We start from the raw sequence: 11,753 nt of genomic DNA, 5'->3' as shown, positions 1-11,753 counted from the left end.
ATCAGTCTCAACAACATCATAATCATAAATAGCGCAAAACATAAACATCATCCAAATCTAGTCAAGGCAGCAATACAACATAAATATCATAATCAGCTAAGCTCTGGCCTCCTGCCGCCAGAGGCATCAGTCACCATACTACCTGAACCTGAAATAAGCATTCCCCAAACGCGGGGTGAGATCTCTAAACAAGAAATCTCAGTAAGACAAGGGGTCCTCAAGGATCTTCCACCCCAAGCTCACTTACATGTGCAATATAAGTTCAAAAGCAGTTTATCATCATCAGTTCTAAAATAGTGCAATGCATAAGATAATCATGTCATGTGTGTCAATTCTATTCTATTGGCCAGAGAAATGCAGGAATAAGTATACGTCTATGACCCACAATTAGTGCAAGACGCCACTTGCATTCACCCCGGATCACCATATCGTATGACGCCACATACTCAGGCTTACCGTCAAGTTGAAACAACACATGCATATTAAAAGCCATTACACATAAAGCTCAACAACATTTCAAATATTCAAAGCATGTAACACAGCATGCATATAACCACACCCCCATGGGACATGGTGGAACCACAACATGGCTAAACCGAGGACACGAAAGCTTACCTTGCAAGCTCACTATCCAAAGCCAAGAGTCCTCACAGCTCAAGTCCAACACACAGCAGATCACAATCTGATTTAAGACCAGCAAGTGTATCAACATACATAGCTCAAAAGCATTAACATAAAGACTACGTTTCCTTTTACGTTTTATGTCTTAAGGCTTCCACAAAGCCATAAGCCCTTAATCACATGATTCTGACTTAGTTCATTAAATACAGAAGTTCAACTTCATCAATCTAGGGTCCACAAACCCCCAATAGCCTACTGTACACACAACACAGCTACTGTTCTACGAAATCCCTGAATATCTGGATATTCCTCGGGTGCATATCCGTATATCCAGATCCCCATATCCGGATATCCCATATCCGGATATCATATCCGGATATCCAATATCCGGATATTCCACAGGCAGATATCCAGATATTTCACGACAGAATGCAGAAACTGCATTTCGTGAAGATATCCTTCCAAGGTTGGGTTTTTACCGATTTTAAACACTTAAACATGCATTTCTAGGTGTGTTTGACATTACCCAACATTAAGTTATCATCTTTTAACCTTTACATGCATCAAGGTTCCATTTTTAAGCATCACAACACAAGTTCAAGGGTTCAACCACTCACCCAAGCTTCAAACAGAAAAGAGGGATGCTCTTGGAGCTCACTACCAACACGAAAGGTTTTGACTTGGTTCCCAAAACGAAAATGGAGACAAAGGTAGGTTCTTGCACCCAAAGATCACTCCTTGGAGCACCAAGTGCCAAGGCAAAAGCTCCACGAACCCCAACAACCCAAAATAGCAGCTCCACACACCAAGGTCAGCACCTTCAACTCAGAAAAATGCCACCAACACACTCCCAAAGATCACTCTCACTCACCACAAGTGTTTAGGAGAAGTTTCCATGAAAGAATAAGCCTCAAAGCTCAAGCAATGAAGGAAGGAAGGCAATGGAGGCAAGTGAGAATGCTGGTCAGCCACCCTCTCACGTAGGAAATTCTGTTTTCTAGGGCATTGTGCCCTTAAAGATAGTATTTATAGCCACTAACTCAATAAACACACAGTATTAGCTTTAATTGCTACGCTTAGCATTTTAATCCCAAACTCTGGATTCTTAACCTACTCAATTTTACAAGAATTATCATATTTTTCTTATAATTTTTGGTGCACCTTTCCTGTACGCGCTTTTCAAAGCCAGTACCGGTTTCTAGCACCAGTTCTCATTATTTGGACTTGAAACTCGATTTACAAGTCCTAAATATTATTCTAGTAATTATCATGCACTTATTATAATTTTCCGGGATACTTTTTCGGTACGCATTTATACCGACTAGCAGAACTGGTATCCGCACTTTTCTTTTGAAAAGCGACCTTCAGCATTTTTAATCACTTACTATAATTATTAAAGCCTCATAATAATTATTAGGGTCAATTAATGAAATCATTTCCTATTTCCTCATAATTTATTAATTAAAATTCCTTAATTAACGGTGCGGGTTCTTACAATTAAGAATTCAAATAAAGATGTTGACGAAGCAACAATTAAGATAGGATATGCATAAAGGGCGAATTTCAAGTGGGATCTTCTAGAACCCATTTGAAATTTTGAATATCATGGAATACTCCATGGGAAGTCTAAATTGAAATGTGTTTCATGATTGTAACGAAATTCAAAATGGTTCTAGAAGTTATTTGAGATTTCGAAATTCATGAAACACCATTGGTTGGTTATTTAAATTTTGAATTGAAATGTGGAGAACAGTTCTCCATCTTCATGATAAGATCAAATCTAAAAGAATCATCTTAGATGAAGTTGTTAAGTGGGATTAAAAAATTAGGAGCTAATCTTAATTTAAGTGGGCAATCCATGTGCCACTTCATTAATTCCTGGCTTTTAGAGGACATATGCACATCATCTTCTAGATTCATTAAACCCTAGTTTGGTCGCCCCATCCTATCCATTATTCCTCCATTATTGCGCCCTACACTTAACCTCAAGACACAATCATGTTCTTGAGGAAAATTAACCCAGACACTTGATAGCCTTCTACCTTGCATTCGCCTAACAAGCTACCAAGGAAAGAAGGATCAAGGAGAAAGTGTTTTTGCATGCCGTTGAGGAACAATAGTTTGGATCAACTTTAGAGGATGCCATACACTTTGAAGTCTTCAAGCGATTAGGTATAACGACAAAACCCTACGTATTTTAACAAGTAGATCCTAAGGCATTTCTTGAGGTCCGTAAGGTGTTACAAGTTTCACAACAAAGGACAAAAGCAATTTTTTTGTTTTTCACCCTCATGAGCAAGTTGATTGTATGACAAGGAACTCCCATTTTAACTTTCACAAACTACATAGAAGTGTTGTTTCTCAATGATTGATACGACCACTCCTTGTTGAATGACCTCTTGGACATGGTTCCTCGCTGCAATCCATGTATTTGGCTTTCATTTTGATTTAGAACACTTAAGTAACAAAATTTTCATTCTATGGGTTATATTTACAAACTTTTCTGTTTACAAACTCTTACAAACTACACTAAGTACGATCGGTCATACTTAATCATGCAGTGTACGACCAGTCGTACTTAGTGTAATTTGCAAAAAAAGTTTGTAAACGGATCATATCCCTAAATAGATATCAAGAGGCATAGAGAATATTTCTTTTGGAGTAGAACTCTTAGAACCAATAAAAAGAAATCACTAAGAGAAAGATTGATAAGAAGATGGAAGGCAGAAGAAAAACTCTTTAACCCAATATAAAGAGGAAGGCTTTAACTACAAGACTAAGGAGAACCATCAACTGGATTTCCAGACTTCACCTTTATTGTTATGTCTTTCTGTCTCTTGATTCTCTGTATACTTGTTTTGATGTTATGTATTGCCATGCCATTTTCTCTTGAATAAGAATGATTTAAAATTCTTAGACATTACTTTGATTATTCCACATAAGGCCTGTTATAGTTACAACCAACTAAGTATACAATCTCTTTTAGACTCATGCAATTTTTCTCCATGCTTTTTCTTAAACACAAATTCACAAAATTAGAGAGAAGGATAAATTTAGAATGGATCTAATTATTCTAAAAAGGTTGTAAGATGTTGTATACTTTTTTGGTTGTACATATAACTGAACTCATTTCACAAACTATTATGAATTGAGTTTTTTTGGACTTGCTTATATTCTTTCATTATTATTGCTGGCGATTCATACCTTGATTTATTTATGGTTGATTCTAGATAAATCTTAATAAGTTTCTACTATTAATTAAGAGCAAAAATAGTTCACTTGTTCCTAACCCAGAACAAAACATTGTGATTAATGATCTAACATTAGAATTCTATCTAGACTAAGCATATTGTAACTTTGACATTTCTAAATTAACGAAAACACAATTTTCGGTGAATTTTTTTATTACTTTGAGCCAAGTTCAAAAACTGATATAGTTAATAAATATAAAATATAATAATTTAATTTAATTTGAGATATTGTTAGTATAAAACTATTTTAACATAATTTAATTTAGATTGTTAGTATAAAACTATTTTAACAAATTTGAATATGTATTAATTACATAAATATCAAACTCTTTTTTAAAATTATTTTAACTAAGAATGCATTAAAATTGACTTCAATGTTTTTAAGATAATTAAATTGACATAAATTCAACAATTCATAAAATAATATTAATGGGAAGATTAATTTGAAATTTTTACTTTTACGCAATCCTGGATCCTAATACATCAATAAATTTGTGCCAGATCCAATGTTTAGTCCAGAAAGTTAACAGAAGTACAAGCTCAATTGAAATAGTGGTTTGAATATATTTTTTAAAAGAATTTCTAAAGAAATAATACATATTCTCTTGTTTCTCATCAAAGAGAGGTCACGCTCACTTAATTTACTATCAGTCTATGGAGTTAGTCAATGAAATAATTGCTATATAAATCGGTTGGGTAAGTACTCAATATTACAATTTAGTGATTTCTTTACTTTTCATTTTCTTATTTATTTATATATGAGAGAAATATTCAAGAATATTCTATTCAACTCACTTTACTTTTACCATAATCTATTTACTAAATCTTTAATGTTTTTTTAATCTTATCTAACAAAATAAAAAATAAAATATCTTGGTCAACATGTGAGACGAGAGTAAAATATCTTTTAGGTGATTATCAAAAAGAAAAAATTATGGAACCCATTTTAATCCCTTAAAAAAGTCAACTTGTGATCCATCTAAAATTTAAAATAGATCCAATTAATTAAAATCGTAGTCCCTCTGAAATTCAAAAAAAAATTCACATTAGTCCCTAAAAAAGATTAATATTGACCTATTTTGAATTATAGAGAAAATCAATTTTTTTTAAAGAATTAAATTAAACCCTATAATATACATTGAGGATTCAAAAAGTAATTTACTCGTTATTTGATCTATTTTATCAATGAATGTGTTAGAGCAAAATTTGATTTTGATCAACAACAATTAATTGAAGTGATGAGAAATTTATTTCTCTCACTCTGAAATTTTAAGTTCGAGTCTTAATACAAAGTCATTTTGAATTCTTGGCCCTCTTTTTCAAATTATACTTATCCTTTAGGGCTCGTTTGGTACATGAAATTTTTGAAGATTTCTGGTAAACTGAATTTTTCTAAATTTTTAATTTTAAGATATTAACTACAAGAAAAAAGTTTATTTGTGACAAAAAATTTTGTCATAAATTTTGTCACAAATGACAATTTTTGACATAAATAATCAAATTTCGTCACAAATAAATTTGCGACTCAGGAGTTTGTGACGAAATTTCATATGTAGTGACGAAATTTGCGACACTAATAAGATTTTTTTATATAAACTGAATATAAAAATCATATTTCTAAAAATTGAGATTCCCGCATAAAAAAAATTTCTCCTCTATCAAACACTCCCTTAATTCATACGTTCACCATCTTCCGGAACTTAAAAAAAAAAAAAAAAAAAAACTCTTGTGACATATAACTGCCGAACTATCACTTAATAATTGCGTTGAGAAGTTTCTCACAACCTACAAAGAAGCAAATTAATGTCACCCAAAACTTATATCATCCATTATGTCACGTGTCTTCTATCTTCTATTAATCTCTCTTTTTGGTGCTTCTCCAATAATCTTCATTGCTGTTCCGCCTCTGACACTCTTACCTTTCTCTGTGATTGGCTACATAGAAAAAAACAGATTAGGAATCATCATAAATAAAATAAGGAAAAAATAAGTGTAACATTATAGGAAAGTGTGAGTGTCACAATTTTTGTCTCTATAATATATTTTTCAATCGATTTATAGTTTCGTCACTACTTCGATTTAGTTTATAGTTTCGCGACTAATTTAATTCAGAGCACGTCAAGAATTAAGATTTTAAATCCCTTCTAAATATGATATTGAGATAACTAACGACTTTTCTATAACATTATACTTATATTTCGCATGAAATATAGCGTGAAAACGGCGAAAAAAATTAATGCTAAACATTTGCAAAATACTTTATTTAAAGGGAGAGACAGAACCACAAGAGATTCAATCCATGATAAAAGAAAAGTAAGGAACTGGTCCACCCCAATGTACCCTACCAACCCTCAACCCTCATTATATTATTTAGAGCAAACCTGAGCATTGAGCAGTACCCACCACAACTAAACACTTTGTGCTTTTCCTGCAATTAAGGTGAATTGCTACAAACCATTGAGCTCATGTATAGGAGAGTGAAAATTTGGGAAAGTTGAGGCTTAGATTTTTCTGGGGTTGTGGAAGTCATAAAAAGAAACATAAAAAATGGGTGTGAATGTGTGGATTATTTGTGTTCTGTTTCTCTCGGCAACTCAAGCAATGGGGATTCCAAGAGCTGCACCATGGGAGCAATCTGGTATTTCTCTGGCTATGTTACTTTATCTTTTCTTGTTTTGATTGCTTCTTTGATGTTCGTCATTATTTTCTTTTGTTCATTGACTCAGATCCCTGGATAATAATATGGTATATAGTTCTTTTTTTGGGTGGAAAATACATGGTATATACCTTTTGTGATGCTGGCTGCGAAAACTATGTACAGAAACGATGATAGCGATGCGTAAAATTAGACATAAAAAATTATAAATTTGTAAAGTTTGTAGATTATATTTATAGTTGAATATATAATATTGCAAATATTTAAAAGAAAAATTACTATTATAAAAGTATGTATGATTTTCTTTCGTAATGTATTATGGTTTATTCCTTTTATTTTATAGTATTTTATTTAAGAAAATAAATTGGGGACTTTAAGAAACACATAAAATTTGAGTCCGTGTATAAAATATATCCACTTTAAGTTTTTTTTTTTTGGTACATTGCCAGGAGGTATCCCCATTCAACCTTCTCCGGGCACCATGCCCTCGGGGTACGGCCCGTTTGGGCTAGCCCCTCTTTGTAACAGTGGGTGCACTAAGCTTCGCAACCGGAAAAAAGACGAGACTAATTCCCCAACCGAAGATTTTTTGACTTATCCTCTGGCCCCCAAAGATTTTCCAAGAAACTGCTTGAGGCAGAGTTTGATCCCTGCACCAAGCAATCCCTTGGGAGCTCAGCTGCCAACTGAGCTACCCTTGGGGTTTAAGTTTTTTTTGTTTGTTACACATTGATCACAAATTTATTTCAACCTATCACTTATAGCTTCTTATAAAAATTTCAAATTATTGAAAGTTTTTATATTGTAGTTGAGTATATAATAATGCACATATTTAAGAGATAATTTAATACTAACCTGCCAAAACAACCAGCTGACATTAAATTTAATAGTTTAAAATAATGATTATTGAAAAGCTAACCTGACATATATAGTTAAAAGAGTTTAAACTTTAAACAGGTAGCACATGAGTCATACCTCTACAAACTTTTCGATGTTAATTAGTGACAATTGTTGGAAGGCAGACTCATATCCAATACAAGTAGCTTTATCTGAATATAAGTGGTGCCATGTGATTTTTATTTTATTTTTTTGAAAATTTATTTTCCTTTTATTATTATGTTGCACAGGTACTTAAAAATAAAAGTTGCCCAATTAGTATTATTTATATATACTTTAGAAAAGTACAAAATCTAGTTTGAGGCAAAATACATCGTTCAGCAGTATTTTGGAAGGTGTTTGTTTAATATTTTTTAAGTTGATTATTATTGTAGGAATCTACTTTTCTAGCAGTGACTGAAAGTTCTTACTTCTTTTGTAAAAATTATAAAAAAAAAATGCTCTGACGTGTTGTAACCCAATATCTTTTATAGAAAAAAAAAATAACAATGTTTTCTACGCAATTAGTTTTAATTTGATAAATAGTATTAAATAATTTTCAAAATTATCCATACAGAACTGTAGTTTTCAACCAAAAAATGTTTTTTTTTTTTTTTTAATTTAGGCCAAATAATTAATAACTAAGATTACCAAAATTTATTATGATATATATTTTACAAAGATCAATTTTTGGGCAGCAATAAGTTAAATTCTTCTACATGAATTAGAGTTGTATAAAAAGGATAGAAACAAATTTATAAGCATAAATATTAGGATCCGTGAGGAAAAATGATCAACCTATAATGTTAAACAAGTATTCACGTGATAGATTTGTTCAAACAACTTTCATAAATTCGATTAGTGTATATGATTAGCATTCCATGCTAACTTTATCTGCAAATAGTCACTTCTCCTGTGTCCCCACTTTTTGGATTTTTTTGGAATATTCCCATTTCTATGAATATTTAATGTTAAGTTACGTAGTAGGCAAGCAAACTACCAAAAGGGGGGAAAACCTATAAGCTATATAAGACAATCACTACTCGAAGTCCATTTTGCTTAATATAGTTTCTTGTTAAATTGTGTTTTTTAAGATACTTGCTTGCATATATTGCTAACTTGAACTGTACGATTAGTTTGCTACTAAAGGGAAACTGTAGCTAGAAAAGACAAAGATACCAGTTTTTAAAATTTGTATTTGTATATGCTTCTCCTGAACCAAGTTAATAAGCCTTGTCAATTTAAACTTGTAGAGATTCGATTCTTTAAAACATCATGTATTTGTTAAAGAAAAAGGGTGGTCCATACAACAAAAATCAACTAAAATGTTCTCAAAATTTGTTTGTTAGTTGCCTGTCATGCCACATTTCTCAACTTTTCCTGTTAATTATGAAATTGATATTTAAATTATTTTTTGCAACTTATGGTTTATTTTAACTATGCATTTAACCATGCATAACAGAGTACCCTGTTTTGCACTATACAAAGTGCAGCAAATACAATATTGAAGATAATTTCACAACCACCACAAGATATTCCATGCAAAAACAAATTTAAATGTGTTTTGAACATAAATTTCAAAGATTTTTGTTTTTCCATCTCATTATGAAATATGAACTCATAGGACCATAGGTACCTATTGTTATCTAGTTAGCCAAACAAACAAGAACAAAATGAAAGGAGAAAGAGGACCCCATAGGCCATAGATGCTTGCCCCTCATCAGAGTCACACATGAAAATTGACATCTCCCTTGATGAAAAGGGATGTAAGGTAAACAAGACAAGCAAGTCCTTTAATAAACAGTTTGGTGTACACGTGAAGTTGAACATTTTTTTGAAGCTTATCTATGTAGCCTAACTAGCTTCCTTGTACAAACATATCCTTGGGGCATCCCCTGTATTTTATATTTTATATGAACTTTCTACCTTCACAATTATCCTCAAAGGAGAATATAATTCTTGCAAAAATCGCTAATATTATATAATAGCCCATATTCTCCATACATTGACACTCAAATCTTTGGAAAACTAAACAATGGGTAATTGTCTTACCACATGTTCTTCTGCAGAAAAACTCTTCAAGAAAAAGCATGCTCTCCCCATTGCAACCATGTTCAAGCTTCCTGTTGAAACAAATGCTTGGCCACCAGGTATCCATTATATGATTGTCATTTCCTCTTCTTGTTATGATATATTCTAGTAAATGCAGGCGAATTATTGCTAATGCTGAATTGTCACATGCAGGGGATGGTTTTGCAAATGGAACCATTGATCTGGGTGGGCTGCAAGTGGCTCAAGTAACAACATTCAACAAAGTTTGGGCTGCCAATGAAGGTGGGCCAGACAATCAAGGTTTCACAGTGTTTGAACCAAGTGTAATACCTCAAGGATTCTCTATGTTGGGTAGCTACAGCCAACCCAACAACAAGCCTCAATTTGGATGGGTTCTTGTGGCAAAAGATGTGTCTTCAAGTACCATCAATGGCACATTAAAGCAACCAGTTGATTACACACTTGTATGGAACAGTGCATCTCTTTCCATTACCCAAGATTTCCCTGGCTATGTTTGGCTACCAATAGCACCTAATGGCTATAAAGCTTTAGGCCATGTTGTCACCACCACACCAGATAAGCCTTCCCTTGATAAAATCAGGTGTGTCAGGTCAGACCTCACTGACCAAGGTGAGACATATTCATGGATTTGGGGAACAGGCAAGGACAGTGATCCAAGTGGCTTCAATGTTTATGATGTTAGACCAAGCAATAGGAGTACTTATGCTCCTCGTGTTCCTGTAGGAACCTTTGTTGCACAAAATGGTGGGAGTACTAGCCTTCAATCCATTGCATGTTTGAAAAGCATCAATGCTAAGACGAAATACATGCCTAATCTACAACAAATTGATGCAATACTCCAAGTTTATTCTCCATTTATGTACTTGCATCCTAATGAAGTATACTTGCCTTCTTCTGTCAATTGGTTTTTCTCCAATGGAGCACTATTATACAAGAAAGGGCAAGAGTCAAATCCTGTCCCAATAGCACAAAATGGCACTAATCTCCCTCAGGATCCTAACAATGATGGTGCATATTGGCTAGACCTGCCTGCTGATGAAGCCAACAAAGAGAGGGTCAAGAAAGGAGATTTGCAAAGTTCCAAAGCTTATGTGCATGTGAAACCAATGCTTGGAGGAACCTTCACTGATGTTGCCATGTGGATCTTCTACCCATTCAATGGACCTGCTAGAGCAAAAGTTGAGTTCATTACTATTAATTTGGGGAAGATAGGTGAACATGTTGGTGATTGGGAACATGTGACACTAAGGATAAGCAACTTCAATGGTCAACTATGGCAGGTCTATTTCTCACAACATAGTAAGGGTACATGGGTTGATGCCTCTCAGCTTGAGTTCCAAAGTAGGAACAAACCTGTGGTTTATTCTTCCTTAAATGGTCATGCATCTTACCCACATCCTGGCCTTGTTCTGCAAGGGTCAAATGGAATAGGTGTAAGGGATGATACTTCTAAAGGTGACTTAGTCATGGATATGGGGACATATGAATTGGTTTCTGCAGACTATTTAGGATCTGCAGTTGTAGAGCCAGCATGGTTGAACTATTTCAGGGAATGGGGTCCAAAAATTGATTACAGTGTAGATGATGAGTTGAAGAAGGTGGAGAAGTTGTTACCTGGGAAGCTAAAATCTGCTTTTGAAAATATTGTAAAGAGTTTACCAAAGGAAGTGCTGGGAGAGGCAGGACCCACAGGTCCAAAGGTGAAGAATAATTGGAGTGGTGATGAAGTTTGAACATTGTAGCTTCAGTTACATTTATTCTTGTAAACTTCAAAATTGGTTTAGAATAATGTTATTGGGTGAAATTGTACAAGTGGTTTCAATTTGATTTTAATTGGAAAGACACAAAAAAGTCAAATGAAACCAACAATAGATTCAAAGTAGTACAAAACTGATAGGACCAATCCCCTTAAAGTATATTCTAGGAGGGCCCTTAGAGAACTAGGCCACTCTCTTATTTGAATTTTAATAATTGTATGTAGTAGGAGCAGTTATAGTATTATGTATAACTGCAAAAACTGTACAAAACTGTGTAAAACTGCCATGTAGAACTGCAGTTAACCCATACAATAAATAGAAGTAGGATGTGAATTAAATAAGGAGTTGGTTATTAGGAACTACTGGTGGAGAGACCAGAACCTCTCGAAAGTCCTGGAATGTGGTTCTTATTATATTGTAAATCAACTTCAATAAAATCCTGTGTATTATAATTTTTCCTGGTTGTTATCTATCAAAAACCTTATTAATTCTCTGTGCACCAAAACAATATGAATTTTG

General features: G+C 33.5%; 1 pseudogene; it reads left to right on the top strand.

Moving 5' to 3' along the window:
* The first annotated feature begins 6,419 nt into the window (after window positions 1-6,419).
* LOC133290145 (hypothetical protein At1g04090-like) lies at window positions 6,420-11,210 on the top strand (annotated as a pseudogene).
* The last annotated feature ends 543 nt before the right edge of the window (window positions 11,211-11,753 follow it).

This window comes from Gastrolobium bilobum, unplaced genomic scaffold (assembly GCF_033153095.1).
Source record: "Gastrolobium bilobum isolate Gb01-03AN ecotype WA unplaced genomic scaffold, APGP_CSIRO_Gbil_v1 utg44137, whole genome shotgun sequence".
Taxonomy (NCBI): Eukaryota; Viridiplantae; Streptophyta; class Magnoliopsida; order Fabales; family Fabaceae; genus Gastrolobium; species Gastrolobium bilobum.
The sequence above is the reverse complement of the archived record's forward strand: the minus strand, read 5'-3'. Positions and strand labels throughout refer to the sequence as shown.